Source organism: Crotalus tigris, unplaced genomic scaffold, assembly GCF_016545835.1.
Source record: "Crotalus tigris isolate CLP2741 ecotype Arizona unplaced genomic scaffold, ASM1654583v1 scf7180000023589.2044511, whole genome shotgun sequence".
Classification (NCBI taxonomy): domain Eukaryota; kingdom Metazoa; phylum Chordata; class Lepidosauria; order Squamata; family Viperidae; genus Crotalus; species Crotalus tigris.
The window spans coordinates 232,349-254,037 of NW_024100062.1; the positions used below are offsets into that span (position 1 = coordinate 232,349).

The following is a 21,689-nucleotide window of genomic DNA, read 5'->3' on the forward strand; positions in this document are numbered from 1 at the left end:
CAATCACTCACAGTCCATGAATATCCTATGGATGGCTAGGGGAACATCCCAAATAGACTATGGGTGCCCAAAGAATTGCAAAGGGGAGAAGGAGCTTGTGCAATTAATTATAACACAACCTATGTACTCCTAAACAGTGCAAAAATTCAGAAACAATATATAATTGGATATTGCTGCCATTATTATTTCACTCTTGAAATACCAGATACCAGAATGATTTATCATCAGAGTAATTCCTATAATAGTGCTACAATATGTAAATGTGAATGAAAAAAGTTATAATAGCATATATACAATTTATTTTAAAAAGTAATTTCCAAGTAAATAATATACACTATCAGTTACCATGATTTTCTCTTAAGTTGATATACACACAGACACACACTCAATCCAATACCTTCTCATTTAGGAAAATAGATATAAAAATGCCCCTGGTTTTGGTAATCCTTGACTTACCACCATTCGTTTAGTGAAAGTTTGAAATTCTGTCACTGAAAAAAGTGATTTATGACCGGCTTTCATACTTATGACTGTTGTCACGTGATCAAAATTTGGATACTTGACAACCAGCATGTTTTTATGATCGTTGCAGTGTCCCAGAGTGATGTAATCACGATTTATAACCTTTCCAGCTGGCTTCCAACAAACAAGTCAAGACAGGAAGCCAGATTTACTCAACAACCCAATGATTCACTTAACAATTGTGGTGATTCACTTAACAACTTATAACATGGGTGCAACTCACTTAACAACTGTTGAGCTTAGTTACAGAAATTTGGGGCTCAACTGTGGTCATAATCTGAAGACTAGTATTCGCAGTCTGAAAGAAAAAAAATGGGAGACAGACAGATCTACATCTATACATAAACATTTTTAGTGTGAAAAGTTAAATATCTGGAATTCAGGAGGCCAGAGGAAGCCAAACAGATGGAAAAATGCATTTAGACTCTATCTGCATCTACCTTGAATTTTATGAATGGTTAACATGTATATTTGTCAACATTAATTCAAAACAAATTATATATCTGCATCTTCCAAATCTCATTTTTGCAACCCACAAATTGTAGCTGTAGAGCAGTCCTATTTTTTTTTAGTATATTTTCTTCTTTAATAAAAGCTTACCATCTGAGTCAGATTGGTTTTCAACATCTTTAAGATGTCTCAGTAAAGTTATATAGTGCACAAATGTAATTGTAAATGTGCATCTTTCCATCCCAAACCCATCATGGCACAAGAATGTTGCCTCTAGTTTCTGTACTTTTTTTGCATTCTATGTGAAGTCTGAAGTAATACAATGGATTTCTTGCACCTGAAGATCTAGCATAATTAAGAACAAGTTTTTCTTTTCAATATTCCAAACCAGCCTAAACTACTTGACAGTTTAAATGCAGTTCCTACATCATAACAGAATGAAATTTGCTCTTGGACTCCACTTAAGAGAATCAAAATATGAAAGGCTGAAAAAGTTGCCTCAGCAAGTCACAGCATGAGTACAATAACTTCAGAGAGAATGACTCACTGCTAAATAAGAAAAAAGAACAGGAAGTTTGGAAAGGTTATGAGTTTAAAAAAAAGTCTTCTGCATCATTTTTTATTTGTATATATCAATGTTGTGCAAAATGTACATATCCTTTTCTTGTTAATTGTTAATTGCGAAGTCGTGTCTGACCGTTGCGACCCCATGGACAACGTTCCTCCAGGTCTTCCTGTCCTCTACCATCTTCTGGAGTCCATTTAAGTTCACGCCTACTGCTTCAGTGACTCCATCCAGCCACCTCATTCTTTGTCGTCCCTTTCTTCTATTGCCCTCAATCTTTCCCAGATCCTTTTCTTATGCCTACCTAAAAGTTTGCAACCAATTTCTTAAAATCAAAAAATATGAGCTTTATCACTTTGTTATAAACATCATAAACATCAAACATGCCTCTAAAATTAGGATTATGAAAAGAAACTAGTTTAAAGTTTTCTGAATAAATGGTAAACTAACACTATTCTCATTTCACTCCTCAAACTTGTCATATCTATGAAATGTGAAGGGCACTTGATTTTCAAGTGCAAGAAAGCCATCAAATCACACACTGCCAAAGAACAAACAAAACAACAGAATGAATAAATGATCATTGGATTTGATTCCAAAAAGGTACCTCAGAGCACATGAATATGTAAATATAGGAATTGTCTTTAAAGCAAACACATATTTTTCTGTCATTATTCAATTGATTAAAGACTTACAAAAATTTGCTACATTCATGCTCCCATGAGCTCACTTCAAAGCACCTTTTTAGAATCAGATTCATAATATAATGAAAGTAGAGTGTGAACTTAAAATTCTCAATCTAATTTGGGGGGGAGGGGGAATCTGCCACCCTTAAATTTTCTAAGATAAGAGATGGCCACTATTTATCTGCAGTGCTCAAATTAGTTGAAGCTGAACCAAATCACAACTTCTTTATGGTACCCAGCTGAGCCCCTTCTAAGATTAGAAATCATACAATCCAAATTTCCTAGATCAAACTTTCAAGTCCCAAAATGTGTCTCTAATGCCAACCTGCGACTAGAGGCAGACCTCACGAAAGTGTGGGCGACCATACTCAATTATTGGCTCAGATTATCCTTTTCCCCCACCCTTGGCTGTTCTCCATTAACTAAATGTGACAACTTTCAGACCACATGAAACAGACAGTGGCAATTAAAATCTCACCCTTAAGCTTCTCTACAAGTATTCAGCTCAGCATGGCATATGATCTAGCCAAAATACTCATTAAACAACATGTTACAGACACAAAGCACCAATTGGATCTACCCTATCTTTTATTGTCCATGAATCCAACAAGTATTCTGCCGCTTCTATGGCATACTGAATTAGTGTCCAAGTATCTAACCACTGGACAGGCTTTACTCTGACACATGCCCTCACCTCATCTGCCCTTAAAGACCAGTACAAGAAGATTCCTTACTTGGAGAGGCAATGCTCCTGTGCCTCTGAACACATAGAAACAACACAGCACATGCTTCTCCAGTGCCTGTATTACAGAAACCCGAAAACTAGCCTCATGTCCTCATTACTGCATAAATACCAAGGATACAAAGGGGAATTCCACATCTCCCTACTGCTTTCAGATATCAACCATGCTACAATATATAAGATGTGGCCAGGTTCTGCAGAGTAGCACTTAAAATCCATCAAAAGATGGCCTGTGCCATTAACTAGTATTAATTAGCATCTAGTTTGTCATACTAGGGTGCTCAGTAATTTGATATAGTCTGCCACACTGTAATCTTTATACTTCTCTACATCCATACATTACCTTTTTAAATTCTTTCTAGGCTTTTGTTTTCAGTATTTATTTTCTGTTTTATATCTTTTGGTTTTTTTAAAAAAATACATTAGGCTTTGATGTGCCTTTTATCCTTTTTAATTGACTGTATACCCACATTCCATATGACCATAATAAAAGTAAGATTTGACTCAGAGTACATGAACATAAAAAGTTAAGAACTGTTCTTAAGGCAACCCTATATTTTCTATCATCATGCAACTGCTTTAAAGACCTAATATAAATTTGCTATATTATGCTCTTGTGTGCTCCAGCAGTTTTAAAAAAATCAGATCCAGAGCACCATACAGTCCTTTGGTATAAAAATGTCACCCAAATTTTCCATTTTAAAAAAAGAGATAACCTACTACCAAAGCAGTAAGACATAACGGCAAATCATTTTAAAACCGTTTCCTCTTGTATCTAAAAAGACCCTTATCAAGCACCAGATAGTTTAAAGAAATCATCCTCAACATATTTTTTTACTGTTATGTGATAAACAGTCAAAAGCATATGATGAGAATGATTTTTAACAGCAAAGCTATACTGAACAAGCCATATTAAACTACAGTGATGAATTCAAGCTAAAATAGCAATCATTTAAAAGGAAATAAGAGAGTATAAGATGTGAGATAGGTTAGCTGTACAGACATCATTCACTTTGAATCTTTCCAAAGCTAAGCTTAAAATTTCTCTTTAACGTAATATAATAAAAGTAGACTATAAACTTGATATTCTCAGTCTGATTTGGGGGGGGGAATCCTTGTTCTCCGTAAGAGTCCACAATATTATCATAAGAAGAGTCGTGTTGGCTCAAGCTGTCTAATCCAACATTCTCTTCCCACAGAACAACCAGATGCCAATGAGAAATTTGAAAGAGAAAATATGAGCACAATTTCTCCAGCAATGGAGCATTCAGAGGCATGTTTCCTCTGATCATACAGTGTTATATTCCCATTAGCAACCATTGATGTTGGACTAGAAGACCTCCAAGCTCCCTTCCAATTCTGTTATTCTGCTCTGTTCTGATAATCTACTACACCCTCCATGAATTTATTTCACCTAATTCTAAATTCCTTGCCGTTAGTATGAATTAAAACAATATTTTCACAATTTGAATGTATACTAGATGAAACAATTCTTGCTGTCCTGAATATCTCCCAATTCAGCTTCATTGGGTGACTTGGAATCTAATGCTGAATGAAGAAAGACATTTTACCCTTTCCCTTTTCTCTGCACAACATATAATTACCGTATATTCCGGCGTATAAGACGACTTTTGAGAGCGTCGAAACAGCCTCCAAACTTGGGGGTCGTCTTATACACCGAATCGTCTTATACGCCAGAAATAAGGTAGTTTCTGGTGTATAAGACAACTTTCTAGGCATGCGACTTGGCATCGATCATCTTATACGCCGGAAATAACGTAGTTTCCGGCATATAAGACGACTTTCTAGGCATGCGACTCAGCGTCGATCATCTTATACGCCGGAAATACCGGTAGTTTCCGGCATATAAGACAACTTTCTAGGCATGCGACTTGACTTCAATGGTCTTGCGACTCAGTGTCGATCATCTTGCGACCTGGCGTCGAACTAGAGTGTCGTCTGATACGCTGGGTCGCCCTATACGCCGGAATATAAGGTATATAAATTTCTACCATATCTCAGCCCACCATTTACATTTTCTTTCCTATGAAGCATATTCAATGTTGTATCCTTTCCGCTTAAAACAATTGTTCCCAAATCAAAATCATTTTAATTGCTTTTCATCCTAGGATGAGGTTCAGATAGATTTGTTCTAGTGAATCTAGTGAATCTACATTAAACGATTGTTGCTGTTACAGACAATGTTAAGCAATGTAACATCCCATAAATTCAGGAATAGCTGAAACCTTGTTTAGCTCAGATTACTCATTGGCAAAAAGGGCCTTGATAAGATCTAACTCTGTGATTAGTCCAAATCTAATCATTACTAAAGACTTACTATAGTACAAAAAGCAGTACAAAAGAAAGAAAGGCTGACAACTTATTACCTTAATATTCAATTATTTTATGGCGAATTAGTACACATCTTCTGATAAATCTTTTGGGGAAGTTTAACATAACCCTATAGGCGAGTGGAAGGATGAGTTGCCTTCAATGTAATTAAGGAGTGATGCAAGTTTCATCCCTAAATGGACTTTGCTACTAAGTGAAGAACTAGCATCCTTTAGTTAACAGATTTAAAAATTAAGAACACTGGCACATATTAAGAACATAGGCAATTATTTTATTACCACAGTATAGAAATTATCTTTATGAATTCAGATTTATGGATTGGGGCTTGGCAATAATATAAAAACAGATCAAAAGAATATGCCCTTTAAATTATCAACCTATTTACTGAATGTTATTTGCAAAATGTTTGCCCTTCTTTTTAGATGAACAAAATACTATATTAGATATATATTTGCAAACCAGCAGGCTTGTTTTAGGATAAGTGATTCACATACAAACCAAGCCTTGAGATTACAATTTTTGGCTGAAAAATATAAACATAGATCAGTGTTATACCCTGCCTACATAGGTTTTTAAATCTACCTTTGATTCAGTCTACTGGAATCAAATATAGCAAGCATTGAATATCTTCCATTGATAGAGACCTATTATTGTAAAAATGTCACAATAACTCTAGAGTAAAGGTCATATTCACTATGCAGAGCAATTAGAAATTTCAGTGGAAAAAGGAGTCTGGCAAGTATTGTTTAGCCCTTTATTGTTTAATCTTTCCATAAACCCTGGCCCCTGGCACATAATCTCCCAAAACTAGCCCACAATCAATACTTCTTTATGCAAGAAGTAGATTTATCAGCACTGATTTTGCTGGGGCTGAGATGCTCCTTTGTTCTCTCAGTTCTGCAAAGTGAAAGCCCTAGAAATTGATTATACTAAGATCAAGATAATGGTTTTTGCAAAATGTCCTACAGTTCACAGATGAATACTAAATGAACATGACTTACATCAACTCCAATTATTTAAAATTTAGGCATAGTTTTTCATGCTGCAGGAAGCCAGAATACACACTTAGATTATGCTGTACAGTTAGTCAAATATCAATTTTGGCTAAAAGTATTTTTATAGATTCTAGGAAGCATGATCTATTCTGGCACAGATTAAAGTATTTAACACAGAGACCTAAATACAATTCTTACATTGCAATATAAATGGAATCATACAAAATATCTCACTGGTGGTGGAGTCCTTACAATCTAAAATATTTTTCAGTACTGCAATAGGTCCCAATGCTATCTCCCACAAGAAGCTAAAGTAATTAAAATCAAAACTGTGCTATGACTTAATCTACTAAATTATTGGTTAAAATCAATTTTTACTATCATATTGGCTTCTCTTAATAACAACATTTTTGATAAATGAAAAGAGTTTATCATGTAAAAGTTGAGTATCTATGTCTACTCAAATAAGGCTTTGTTAGTTTTAAGCTTTGCCTGGGGTAAGTAGATCTAAGAATGAGAACAGATATAGAAAGCGAGGAAACCCAATCTATTCTCCCAATAGTGATTTATTTAAGTCAGAGGTTTCAACCTTGTGCAACTTTAAGATTTGTGGACTTCAATTCCCAGAATGCTCAACCCTTAGTTTTAACTAGATCTTAGTCAAATTGACCCCTTTATGGATTACTGCCTTGTCGTGGCGAAGGGGCTTGCGTAACTCAATGAAGCTATAAGCTATGCCGTGCAGGGCCACCCAAGATGGACAGGTTATAGCAGAGAGTTCTGACAAAATGTGATCCACTGGAGAAGCAAATGGCAAACCATTCCAGTATCTTTGCCATGAAAACCCCATGGACAGTACTAAAAGGCAAAAAGATATGACACTGGAAGATGAGCCCCTCAGGTCGGAAGATGTCTAATATGCTACTGGGGAAGAGCAGAGGGCTAGTACTAGTAGCGCCAGAAAGAATGAAGCGACTGGGCCAAAGCCGAAAGGATGCTCAGCTGTGGATATATCTGGTGGTGAAAGGAAAGTCCGATGCTGTAAAGATTTTTTCTCCATAGGAACCTGGAATGTAAGATCCATGAATCAAGGCAAGCTAGACGTAGTCAAAAACGAGATGATAAGACTGAACATCGACATCTTAGGAATCAGCGAACTAAAATGGACAGGAATGGGTGAATTTAACTCAGATGACTATCAGGTATACTACTGTGGCCAAGAATCCCTCAGACGAAATGGAGTAGCCTTCATAGTCAATAAAAGAATAGGAAAAGCAATACTGGGATACAATCCCCAAAATGACAGAATGATCTCAATTCGAATCCAAGGCAAACCATTCAATATCACAATAGTCCAAATCTATGCCCCAACCACTGGTGCTGAAGAGGATGAAATTGACCAGTTCTATGAAGCCCTACAGCACCTTATAGAATTAACACCAAAAAATGATGTCCTTATCATCATGGGGGATTGGAATGCTAAGGTAGGAAGCCAAAAGATAACCGGAATAACAGGCAAGTTTGGCCTTGGAGTACAAAATGAAGCAGGGCACAGGCTAATAGAATTTTGTCAAGAGAATACGATGGTCATAACAAACACTCTTTTCCAACAACCCAAGAGACGGCTCTACACATGGACATCACCAGACGGTCAACATAGAAATCAGATTGACTATGTGCTCTGCAGCCAAAGATGGAGAAGCTCTATACAGTCAGTAAAAACAAGACCAGGAGCTGACTGTGGCTCAGATCATGAGCTTCTCGTTGCAAAATTTAGGCTTAAATTGAAAAAAGTAGGGAAAAGCACTAGGCCACTCAGGTATGAACTAAATCATATTCCTGATGAATATACAGTAGAGGTGACAAATAGATTTAAGGAATTAGATCTGATAGACAGAGTGCCTGAAGAACTATGGATGGAAGTTCGCAACATTGTACAAGAGGTAGCAACTAAAACCATCCCAAAGAAAAAGAAATGCAAGAAAGCAAAATGGCTGTCTGAGGAAGCTTTGCAAATAGCTGAGGAAAGAAGGGAAGCGAAAGGCAAAGGAGAAAGAGAAAGATACACCCAATTGAATGCAGAATTCCAGAGAGTAGCTAGAAGAGATAAGAATGCCTTCTTAAATGAACAGTGCAAAGAAATAGAAGAAAACAACAGAATAGGGAGGACCAGAGATCTCTTCAAGAAAATTGGAGATATGAAGGGAACGTTTCATGCAAAGATGGGCATGATAAAGGACCAAAATGGCAGAGACCTAACAGAGGCAGAAGAGATTAAGAAGAGATGGCAAAACTACACAGAAGAACTATACAAGAATGAGCTTAACATCCCAGATAACCACAATGAGATGGTCACTGACCTCGAACCAGACATCCTAGAATGTGAAGTGAAATGGGCCTTAGAAAATCTGAGCAACAACAAAGCTAGTGGAGGTGACAGTATTCCAGCTGAGCTATTCAAAATCTTAAAAGACGATGCAGTAAAAGTGCTACACTCAATTTGCCAGCAAATTTGGAAAACTCAACAGTGGCCACAGGATTGGAAAAGGTCAGTTTACATTCCAATTCCAAAGAAAGGCAATGCCAAAGAATGTTCAAACTATCGCACCATTGCACTCATTTCACATGCTAGTAAAGTTATGCTTAAAATCCTACAAGCTAGACTCCAGCAGTATGTGGATCGAGAACTACCAGAAGTACAGGCAGGATTTCGAAGAGGCAGAGGAACTAGAGATCAAATTGCCAACATACGCTGGATCATGGAGAAAGCTAGGGAGTTCCAGAAAAACATCTACTTCTGCTTCATTGACTATGCTAAAGCCTTTGATTGTGTGGATCACAACAAATTGTGGCAAGTTCTTAAAGAGATGGGAGTACCAGACCATCTCATTTGTCTCTTGAGAAACCTATATGCGGGTCAAGAAGCAACAGTGAGAACTGGACACGGAACCACTGATTGGTTCAAAATTGGAAAAGGAGTCCGGCAAGGCTGTATACTGTCGCCCTGCCTATTTAACTTATATGCAGAGCACATCATGAGAAAGGCAGGGCTAGATGAATCAAAAGTTGGAATTAAGATTGCCGGGAGAAATATCAACAACCTAAGATATGCAGATGATACCACTCTAATGGCAGAAAGTGAAGAGGAACTAAAGAGCCTCTTGATGCGGGTGAAGAAGGAGAGTGCAAAAGTTGGCTTGAAACTCAACATTAAGAAAACCAAAATCATGGCATCCGGCCCTCTCAATTCCTGGCAAATAGATGGGGAAGAAATGGAGGTAGTGACAGATTTTATTTTTCTGGGCTCCAAGATCACCTCAGATGGGGACTGCAGCCAAGAAATTAAAAGACGCTTGCTCCTGGGGAGGAAAGCTATGGCAAATCTAGACAGCATACTAAAAAGCAGAGACATCACCCTGCCAACAAAAGTGCGTATAGTCCAGGCCATGGTTTTCCCAGTTGCAATGTATGGCTGTGAAAGTTGGACCATAAGAAAGGCTGAGCGCAAAAGAATTGAGGCCTTTGAACTATGGTGCTGGAGAAGACTCCTGCGAGTCCCTTGGACTGCAAGGCGTTCAAACCGGTCAGTCCTAGAAGAGATCAACCCCGACTGCTCTTTAGAAGGCCAGATCCTGAAGTTGAAACTCAAATACTTTGGCCACCTAATGAGAAGGAAGGACTCACTGGAGAAGGGCCTAATGCTGGGAAAGATTGAGGGCAATAGAAGAATGGGACGACAGAGAATGAAATGGCTGGATGGAGTCACTGAAGCAGTAGGTGAGAACTTAAATGGACTCCAGAAGACGGTAGAGGACAGGAAGACCTGGAGGAACATTGTCCATGGGGTCGCGATGGGTCGGACACGACTTCGCAATTAACAACAACAAAAATCAAATTGAAATATGCAAATATAGATAAGTTATGATGCTAACACAATGTGATGTTTTATCAACTATCATTCTCTAAGGGAAATATAATTCCTTACAAAAATCAGGAAAGTCTGGGTAGAATAGGTAATATTGACACCACCATTAATATTTTTTTAACATTGCCCCTTCTATAAGAATATTTATGAGTATAAACAACCCCACTAATAAATAACACAGGGCAACCAAACTCACTTTATCTTCAATATGTGTTCTCTAATAAAATTGATCTCATTTAATGTCTCTAAATCAGGGGTGTCAAACTGCTGGTCCATGGGCCAGATGCATCATAGTAAAACCGCGCCCACTCCATTGCCAGCAATGGCAAAAAAGTTGTGACACGTCACGTGATATGGCCTGCAGAATCCAAAACCCCCCATTTAATTGCTAGTAAGAGCAATACCCAGGATTTTAGAATGACCAGACAACATAGGCCACATTTAGTCTGTTATTTTATTGCATTACTGTGAAACAATAATTACATTTTATATTTTTATGAATTTAAGTAACAGACTTAGTTTTACAGACTTAATGTTAATAATCTGATGTTATGTTATATTTTATTTACATTTGTGATTGCTATATATGTTGGCCTTTTTATTGTACTATATTTTTCCTTCTGCTACTTATATATGAAATGAAAAAAAATTGCCCTATTCTGTGAATTTTCCTGCTGTGTATCCTTTCTGAAGTGAAGCACTCTGAATTATACCCAATATTCTAAACGCAGAGAAACCATACTGCCTCATTTAACTATTTAAAAATTTCCAGAGCTATGTAATGAAAGAGATTATTTGCTTTTGAATATGTTTGATCAATACTTGCTCAATTATTTGCTTTTGAATATGTTTGATCAAAATTAGTTATTTAGAGTAACTATATCAAATAGATATAAATTACCAAAGAATCCATTTTAAGATGCTGAATCAAAAATAAGCCACCGAGTTTATTAAATTATAACGTGCCATATAATTCATTTAAAAAATTATCTTGATAAAAAAGAACCCATTTTTAAAACAACCCGTTATACTTTTAACTCTGAGACCTCCCTAAATCAATAACGGCTTTAATAAATTGTTCTAAAACTCATGTTACATGCTATATACTTACAACCCTTATTTACAGGACTGCCAATTTTTGATTCTGTCAAAACACTGTTGACTCTTAGCAGCCACATGGGTCATAATACTTGACATTTGAGCTAGATTATTTTGAGATGTTGACATTATACTCTAAATTGGTCCATACAATTCTTAAAAGTTGCAGAACAAGTCACTATGGAATAATCTGGTAACCTGAAAAGTCTTCCTTGTTAAAACAAAAGTAAAGAGAGAGAGAGGCTGATTCCTACACTATCACCTGACTTGGTACTTGTTTTGTTTGGCTTCAAGCTGCTCCCATTTCCTTCACACGAAGTAGTCCCATTTCTTCATGATTGCTGTGAAATATAACCTGTTTCGTCAATTCACCCGCCTGTTTTCCTATTCATTTCCCAGCTTCCTAGGAACAGAAAGCTTTTCCCATTAAAAAAAAAATGATCAACTGCCATTAGTAAAATCTAAAGTGTTTATTTTTCTTGGAAAGGAATTACATTAAATTTTTACTTAAATGTGCCCTAAAATAACAGTTACTCGGTTCTATCCAATACTCAAACACATACACTCTTCCCCTATATTTTCCATGTGGTCACAATTTTACCATTCTACCTGACTAAAAAAGATATACTCAAATGTATAGCACAGTGGTGGCGAACCTATGGCACGCGTGCCAGAGGCGGCACTCAGAGCCCTCTCTGTGGGCACGCGTGCCATGCCCTGGAGATGGCAACCATCCCTCTTCAAGCAGCTGCCCACTAACTTGCCAAGGTCCCACATGACCGGATGCATCCCAGCATGGCTGGTTTCCCCCCCCCCGTCCTGTTTGGCCTCGCATGCTCTCTTTTTCCCAGGCACGACCCACTGCATCGCCTCCTCAGCTGTCAGCTGGCTGTCGAGCTCAGAGGTGGCTTCTCTGAACTGCTGGCAGCAGACTGCAGAGCCCTAGAGTGCGCTGGTCGAGGAGCCGGCAGGCTGTGGCTGCTGATGACACCATCGGCCCCCATGCGCTCGCTGGCCTCTGTGTGCGGGGGCCGATGGTGTCAGGCAGCAGCTGCCCTGTGACAATGGCACCCACACCCTGCCTTGCATCCCCTCACCCCATAGGACAAGCCTCCTGCCCACTGTCCCACCCACCAGAGACCCCCTGGATCTCCTCCAACCCTGTCCGTGCCCATGAGCAACATGAGCACGCCCACCTTGGCCACATCCACCCATTCTGCCAAGACCACCACAGCCATGCCCACCCAGTGGGCCACACCTACCTGGCACCTGGCAATAAATAAGTGGGTTTTGGGTTGCAGTTTGGGCACTCGGTCTCTAAAAGGTTCGCCATTACTGGTACAGCATGTTTAAATAAAGAACAACTAATTCTGCTACTCTTCTGCATTAGAAATGAAGATGCAAAATTGTTATTCCCAATGAGTCTAAATGACAGCAAGAGAGGCCAGAGCAATTAACTGGAGGAAGACAAACAGATTTGATTAATAGCTCTGCCTTTAATATTTTAAGTTTCAGAGAAGTATTTATAGGTAGTCTTCGACTTATGACCACAATTTGAGCCCAATTATTGAGTTTTGTCCCATTTTATGACTTTTTTGTCATGGTTGTTAAGTGAGTCACTGCAGTTGCTAAGTTAGTAACATGGTTGTTAAGTGAATCAGGCTCCCTCATTGACTTTGCTTTTCAGAAGGTTGCAAAGATAATGGCATGGCCCCGGGACACTGCAACCGTCACTTGCCACGAATCTGAATTCCATGTGGGTGCCGCAAAGGTTGTAAGGTTGTGTGAATAATCGTTGTAAGTCACTTTTTTCAGTGCTGTTGTAACTTTGGTCACTAATGAACTGTTATAAATCAAGGACTATCTATATTTTATTTGTTGCTGTCCATTAACAATTCCATTCTGCTACATTGTGAGAATTACTGTACTAGGCATAAGAATAGAAACTGCTGAAACATTTCTGATGTGCCTATATGAATGCACGTAAGAAAATGTCACAATTTACAAATGACCTTAAACATCAATTTAGCCAGAAAAATATATGTTCTAGTTTCTTCTCCAGGATCTGAAGCCAAACTGGAAGAACACAGTAATCAGCAATTAATATAGTATCAGTGAAGAACAGTAGGAAAAAGTACCATATTTTAAAGGCAGAATATAACATATTTGTTCAGTAAAAGAAAAGTCATTTTCAATAACGGCATTCTTCTAATTTACAAAAAAGGGACAAATAAGTTATATATTTAAAATGTTATTTAAAAAGCTTGTTAACAACTCCCTCAGCGTCATAGTTAGCTCTCACAAGCTTAGGGAAAAGAACGCTCCAGAGGATGCGCTATTCAAATTTTTACCAACAGCCTCAACATTTTCCATACCTACCAACAGAATGCTTTCTTTAGATGGGGTGACTGGTGACTCACATATGGTTCTTAAATATTCTGGGTTGGGTGGCACTGAGAATTTTGGACATTTTTTGCATTTGAGGGATATTAGAAGGCAAAGGAAAGCTTATGGCATCTAATATCTCCTTTAGAAGCTTAAAACAATTAAATAACTGAGCTAATTTTCTCCATTTGGGTATTAAGGGAAAAACAATGTTGTCTTAACCTATACAGACGATAACAGAAGAATTCTCTTTGGACCACTATTGCAATTCTGGAAACACAAAAAACAATCCAAACATTGCAGATGTGCCATTATAGGTTATACAGTTTGGGGCTGCATCTATGGAGATATATGGATAGCCCTTGCTTAACAATCAATATTTAGTGATCTTCAAAGTTATGATGGTGCTGAATGAGATTTACAATTGGTTCTTATAGCTGCAGCCATGACAGCATCCCCAGGGACACGTGATTGCAATTTGGGCTGTTGCTATTATTGCCATAATTACAACATTCACAGAGTGTTGTGGTCATGTGAATCTCCACTGCCTTCTGACAAGCCGTCAATGGCAGACATTAAAATGGTGATCATGTGACATCACAGTTATGGCCACAACTAATTCACTTAATCTTGGAAACCAGAACTGCCACAACTGCCGTCATATCACACTTTATCACATCACTTAGCAACATAGTTGCTGGTCCCAATTATTGTTAAATGAGGATTATCTTTAATGACAAGGTCATAGGAACTGATAGTTGCAGTGGTTTGAACGCACCTGGCATACCATGTCCAATTCTGGCTGCCACAATACAAAAACTAGAAAGAGTGCAGAGAAAAGCAATAGGGATGGTAATAAGGTGGAGGCTAAATTCTACAAAGAGCAGTTAAAGGAACTGAGTATGTTTGTCTAAAGGAATAGAAAGTTAAGAGGAGGCATGACTGCAGTCTTCCAATACATGAAGGAATATCATATAGCCAGTGCTTTTTTTTGTAAAAAAAAAAAAAACAAACAAAAAAGGTGCCGGAACTCACACTTGTCATATAACCCGCTTTGCCTACCCTACAAGGTTCCATCCAAAAAAGGTGCCGGAACTCCGTTCTGGGCGTTCTATGACAAAAAAAGCCCTGCATATAGCACAGGTTGTGGGTTTATTTTCCATAGCACCTAAGGATAAAACAAGAACCAGAGGACGGAAGCTGTATAAAGAAAGATCCAAATTTGCAATAATCATGAATTTTCTAATTGTGAGAGGTATTAAAATTCTTTAATTAGTAGAGGTTCTATTAAAATTTGCTCCAGCCTTTGAGAAATAATTCAACTAGATTTTTAGTCAAAAATTAATGATAGCAAAGTCGAAATCAGTTACCTATCATTCAAAATGTGTAAATAGCCTATAGCTCATGTGTTACATTAAATTATTTTAAGAATATGTACAAATGATGCTAGATAAATATTATACAGTTCTGACTCATAACATTTTTAAAAATATAGGAAACATATGGAAAAAAATTCAAAGCATGCCACTGACTGGCATTTTCAACAGATTAAAACAAACAACAGAATAAAACATTACTTTTTAAATGCAAAAGATCATAGTAATACAAAGATAAAGGGAAATAATACCAGCTCTGCATTACAAATTGTCCTAAATAAATCCAGACAGTTGCTTCACATGATTTTATAACCTAAATGTGTACACAAGTCTACATGTTCTTAAAAAAAAAAAAAGAACAGAGGAGGAACAGAACATTATATTTAATGTGACTGTCCAAAGTAGCATTTCCCAATCTGACATTTTGTAGAGATGTTGGGTAATTTCAGTAATCATTCTAGAATTTTTACTGTAAGATGTATAAAGGACACTATGTTGGGGGGAAAAACTTTCACTAAGCTATTTTGTTTACTAAAAATTGTTTACTTGTTATTATTTACAAACTATTAAAATCTATTATTTCTACAAATGTTAGCTCCATGATTATTGAAACTAAATTTCAAAGTTCAGCAAATGCATATTTGTGATAATGTAATATATTAATTGCAGGAGTTAATTCAACAAAGGTCTCAACCTAATGAATTGTAGAAGACACATGTGTGTGTGTGTGTGTGTGTGCATGTGAATATACAATACACACAAACACAAATGGTTTAGACAAGACTAAAGCAAGGTTAGATAGCATATGATTGAATATGTTCTCATAATTTTGAACAGCATATTGTTTCAGTATTATACAAATCAGAGCAATAGATTGCACAATCTTTTTTCCCATGCAGAGTTAACAAAGATGAACTGAGATCATTGTGCAAATATCCATTTTAGGTAGGTCTCGAAAGGAAAATAAAAATAAAAAGCAAATTGCAAGACATGCCATTGGCAAATTCCAAACTAAACATTACAACTGCTTAAATTGCAACGAAATGGTATATCATAAAATATGTCAATAAAACAACATCAACATACACAGAACTAGCTACTTTCAGCAATGTTCCCTTACAAGTTCTAAAAGAATAAATTAGAGCACAGCAAGCTCTAATCAATCAACAATATTTAACCAGTGGAATATAGTTTTTTGGGCTCACATATGAATCATCTATTGTGACACACCTTAGTATTATATTACATTTTTAAATTGTAAATTCAAGTTCTATGTACATGACTAGCATACATGGAGGAAAAGTTATAGGGTTAATAGGATTAATGACAGACAAGAAAACAGCATGTGCTTCTTTTCCTATTAGTTAAAGAAACCATGCTGGTTGTCCTGTTGATGATTGATGGCAAGATCAGGATGTGTGACTGGATTTCTTGGCAGCCTTGGTACCATCAACCTTGCTATTGTTACAGATTAGGTGTGAGGATTGGGTGTGTAGGACAGTGTATTACAGTATTTTTTTCTCCTTACTGAGCAGCTGATTCCAGCTGGGAGGGAGAGGTAGGGGCCAAATTCTCAGTTGCTCTAATGTTGTGGGGTATTGCAGGAGTTGGCCTTCTACCCTCCTGCTTAATAACTATGTGAAGCCATTAGAAAAAGTAAAATGATCACATGACCTGGTATTATCATTGATTTGCAGATAGCCAGTTAAATACGCAAAAGCAAAAAGGAGATGTGCTGGAGGCTGTTAGGGTCTGGATGGGTAAGAACAGATTCAAGCTGAATCCTAGCAAAGTTCAATGGATGTAGATCCAAAGGTCAACTGAATCTTTAGTTCTGGATACTCCCTCCAAAGCTGGCATGCAAACTAGAGGTCATCCTGGACTAATGGCTCTTGCTTGAAGAGCAGATGAAGGCTTTGGTATGGAATCTTTGCACAATTACTTAATATCTTGTGCATCAATTTCAGCCATTCCTAGATCAGGAGACATTATGTAGAGTCATTCAAATATTTCTTTCCTCAGAGCTGGATTACAGCACGTTGCCTAACTGGGACTGTTCTTGAAGACCATCCAAAAGCTGTAGCTGGTGTGCAGTATATAGCAATCCATGTACTATGAGCATTCTTGGGCTTGTCTGTGCAACTGGGTCAGCTTCTGAGGCAAGTCAAGATGCTAAGTTTAAAGCCCCTTTAAGTTCCAAACCTAGATAGCTTCCCAACTGAATCTGTCTACATCTGTCTGAGAGAAAAACCTTAAGGATCCACCACGGAGGGAAGTGCCATTTACATGCCTTCTCAATCTAGCCTTCTCAATAATGACTTCTTTTCTGTTGAACAGCTATTCCCCAGATCTCTGCACCGACCCCTCCCTGTTGGAGTTCCAAGTAACTGCAGAAAGATGGCTGCTCCAAAATGTATTTGGGAATACTGTTGATTAACCTAACTCTATTAGTGGATGTTGTTGCTACGTGATGATATATGTTAATACTCATTACTGCAGAAAGAAAGAAAGAAAGAAAGAAAGAAAGAAAGAAAGAAAGAAAGAAAGAAAGAAAGAAAGAAAGAAAGAAAGAAAGAAAGAAAGAAAGAAAGAAAGAAAGAAAGATCCTTACCAGGAATTCACCAGCATAACTCTTATTAATAGATTAATAATATTTTTGAATTTATATTTAATTACAAAATCACCCATTTACGCTTAGCTTTGGGCAGCTTATAGCAAGTTAAAAACAAACAATATAGTCAATTAAAAGACTATAATGTTGTTGCCAAACATAATAATTAAACCATCTGAGTGGTATTTATTTATCTCCCAGCTTTATTAGTTTTTACAAATAACGCAGGGCAGTGAACTTATCAACATACCTTCCTCCTATTTCACATAACATCTCCACCCAGTGCCTGTAGGAGAGCTAGGTCTCTAAAGTACTCTTGAAAGGCAGCAGAGTTGAGACCATACAGATCTTGGGGAATGGAATTCCTGAGATCAGGTGTAGTCACAGAGAAATTTAGTAACAAATTATATGGCGGCAGCAATTCTTTTTACTTTATAACAGAACAATATCAATCCAATTGGTGAAAGAAATGAAGATTTACTAGCTTGCTTATTAGATTTGTATCTCCTCTTTCATTCAGGAATCAAATCAGTAAGCATACTGTTCTCTCCTCTTATTGTTTCTCACAACAATAATCTTGAGAGAGAGTGACTGCCTCAAGGTCACTCGGGGATTTATCAAGAGTGAAAGTGAAGCAAAACTACGCTTTTCCATTCCTATTCTAATACATTAACTACAGTATTGCCTCACACTGGCTCTCTGGTTTTTATAGATAAAGACGCTACAGAGTATTTCTCCAAGTGCTTTTCTTTAACAGCTGACATCATAGGATAACTAGGGAGAAAGAGTTGTCATTATTTGTATGCTTATTATACTAAAAAAGAGACATGGCCCACAACCCTCTTTATATAGGATGAAATATATGATTGCACAAAATAAAGAGCTGGTGTGATCACTGGGAACAAACCCCATAGTTATGTACATGATCAACTCTGTATTTTGTAATAACAAACTTCAATTATATTCTTAAACTATGTGTTTATTATGTGTTTTTCCTTGTATCTTTAATGGCAACTCATAGGCCAGCCAATAGAAATCTTTAAAAAAAAATACAATGCAACTATTGAAGAAAATTTGACTTCTTACAATATTTCAGTAATGTATTATTAATTTTAGATCTTAGAACTCTTTGCTCCCAAGATTTTGCAAGATCTTTAGCTTGAACCTTATGAGATACCACATGAGAATGCTGGATTTTTTTTTTAATTTCTGGTCATAAAAAAAGACTGTTTACTTTTGGGTCTCCATTGCTTACCCCTGATGTAGCCTTGCTTTATTTCCTTTAAAATGTAGTTGTAAGAAACATTTTTAAAGCTCATCTTGAGTTATATTTGATAGAACAGGAACAACCACACAAAGGCTATTCAGTAACAAAATTTAGAATATATATGTACTGTCCTGATATTAAAGCTTAGAAAAATATCACTTATAAATCATTATTAACATATCCAGCAATATATCAATGGAATAGAGTTAGCTTAAAAAAAATCTTGGATATCTAAAATAACAACTTACATCTATGAATGACAATTGAACATCTACCAAGCTATTTTTCATATGATATTTATGATTGATTTCTTTCAACAACGAAGGCAACAGATTCCATAAAAAATCATTTCAAAGTTACATATAGAAAAAAAGGCAGATTTAGCTAAAAGCATTTTCATAGAAAACATTATGGAAAAAAAAATCAAGCAACAATTTTATTGTAATTCAATGCATGCTTAAAACCATGTTCATTCATCTTGTTATCTAACACCCCATTATTAAAGATATATTGAAAATAAATAGATCTCATATTATCAGCTTGGAGTAAGCAAGCTATAGCTCAGTTCATGCATCACTCTAAGTCAAATACAATTTGCCAGGTTTGTTTAGCAAATTGTATTAACCCATTCAAGTGCAATGTATGTATGTATGGATGGATGGATAGAAAGATATAGAGATATACACAGTAGATTAGCATGATATTTGAACCAGGTCTTAATGCTGTCAGCAACATTTCTGATGGTTATTTATACTTCAGTCATATTTGTTAAACTATTAACATATTCATTGGATGTTTCACAGTAACAGTTTCATAGTAACGGGCTTATTTTTCTGTTTCTTAGAAAACAGTATTTAAGATTTCTTACACAAAATCCTATTACTGTGGAATTCAACTGAATCACTTAAGAGTCAAAAAGAGGAACAAGGAAGTCAAAACTGCAGATAAGATTAAAAAAAATGACAACAATCTTAAGTCAATTCCAAGTGTTAATAAATTTAATGCTAGCACTTAGGGAGTTAACTAATTCTTCATCTCCTGGGCATTAAGGAAACCAAAGCTTTCTGAGGAAGTAATATTGAGAAAATAAAAGACTTGCATAGAGTGAGCTTTAAACAGGAATTATATGACCATTTCAGATTAAACTATAAATGATTTTCTTATTTAAAACAAACCTACACTCAACTATTTTTAGAAGTTTGTTGACCATGTGAAAGTCCAGTATATGGTAGTTTGGCTATCACCTGCCTCAAAGCTATTCAAAAGTAATGATTAGATTACATACAATCAAGAGGCTACCCTGTAGCCATAACCATTTAGCACATAAGCCATTCTTCATAATAATCCAATTTTATACACACCTACCCAGAAGCAAGTCTAAGTTAAACAGCACTTCCACATAAACAGGCACAAAACTGTAACTTACATCACCAACACATTTATACACAGATGGAGGACTTTCTCTACAGGACAATGGGGCAGAGTTCACATGCCAAACTCAATTTCTTCACATGCCAAACTCACAGCATCTTTTACTCACAGCATCACGCAAGAAACTGAGCAAAAAAAAATAAAATCGCATTATAGCTGGATTGATTCAGAGGCAACCACAGAATCCGAGCTTCTGCCCTTCTGCCATTTGATTCCCTCCAGCCCGGGTCACACAATATGCTAGAATACACTACTGGATTTCCACAACATGTGGAACTGAACTACAAACTATTCAATCTCATTTTAGCCCAAGCTGGCATGCCCTCGGATCCCTTCAGGGTTGCATCCATTGAAATCCATACTCGAGGAAGGAGACGAGGAAAACAATATCGCGGGCCTTTCTCCCAATTCCTTCTTAACCGCAACCCCGCAGGTGAACTCCAGATGATTCCCGAGACGTGGGGAGGAAAAATGCCACTCGCGGGAGGAAAGAGGGGACGAATCTCTCCCACATTCAGCACGGAAGAGCTGCCACCGGATGCCCTTCGCTTTCAAGGGCCGTTCCGAGTCCAAACCCACCCCGGCCCCGTGGCAAAAACTCCCGCTCTTCTCTCCGAGCGGCCCTGTCCAACACCTTGAGGGCAGCCCGGCGGCAGCCACGCTCCCTCCGCGCTCTCTCAACGTGATCTTGCAGCCCAGCGCTCAGGCGGGGGACAAGGCGAAGCGGGGGTGGGGGGCGAAGGAAGGGATAGGCGGCCAACTGCGTAACTTGCTCGAGAAAGAGCACCATCCCCGCCTGCACCAACGGGCATTCCCGCCCTTGCTGAAGCCGGGACTCGGTGTCTCCAAAACCTGAAGGGGAGAGGGGGGAAAGGCAGAGGGAGACGGGGAAGGAGGAGGGAGCGAAAGGCGCCTCTCCTGTCAGCTCCTCCAACCTCCTGGTCCCGACGCACCTGTGGCGGCGGCGGCTACAAAGACTGGACTCCCTCGGCTTCCTCAGCTCAGAGACGCCCCGCGGCCTGGCTGACCCGCCAACACCGTGCTCGTAAGCCTCCCGGCCCCTCAAAGGGAGCCTGAGCCGCCGCTGCTCCTGCTGCTTAGGAGGGAGGAAGCGGCCACCATGTTCCTTTCAGCCAGCAACTGGAGGCGGATCCGGGGCCCGCCCAGGAGGCGGCGGCGACGGCACCGGGGGAAAGAGACGAGATGCCCCGCCGCCGAAAAGGGTTTCTCTAGGAGGCGCTAAGCAGCGCGGAGAGGCCTTACGTTGGGGCTGGCGTGGCCTCG

At 38.0% G+C, this 21,689-nt stretch overlaps 1 protein-coding gene across 3 annotated transcripts in view; it reads right to left on the bottom strand.

Annotated features, from left to right (window-relative positions):
• Positions 1-21,527, bottom strand: part of DENND4C (DENN domain containing 4C) — a 78,376-nt gene extending 56,849 nt beyond the window's left edge. For 2 of the 3 annotated variants that reach the window (XM_039319416.1, XM_039319415.1), the window contains exon 1: positions 21,359-21,526. The gene's annotated coding sequence lies outside the window, so the exon portion shown is untranslated. Of the gene's footprint in view, positions 1-21,358 lie in introns of all 3 variants that reach the window. The other variant, XM_039319418.1, reaches the window with a different exon arrangement.
• Positions 21,528-21,689: the final 162 nt, after the last annotated feature.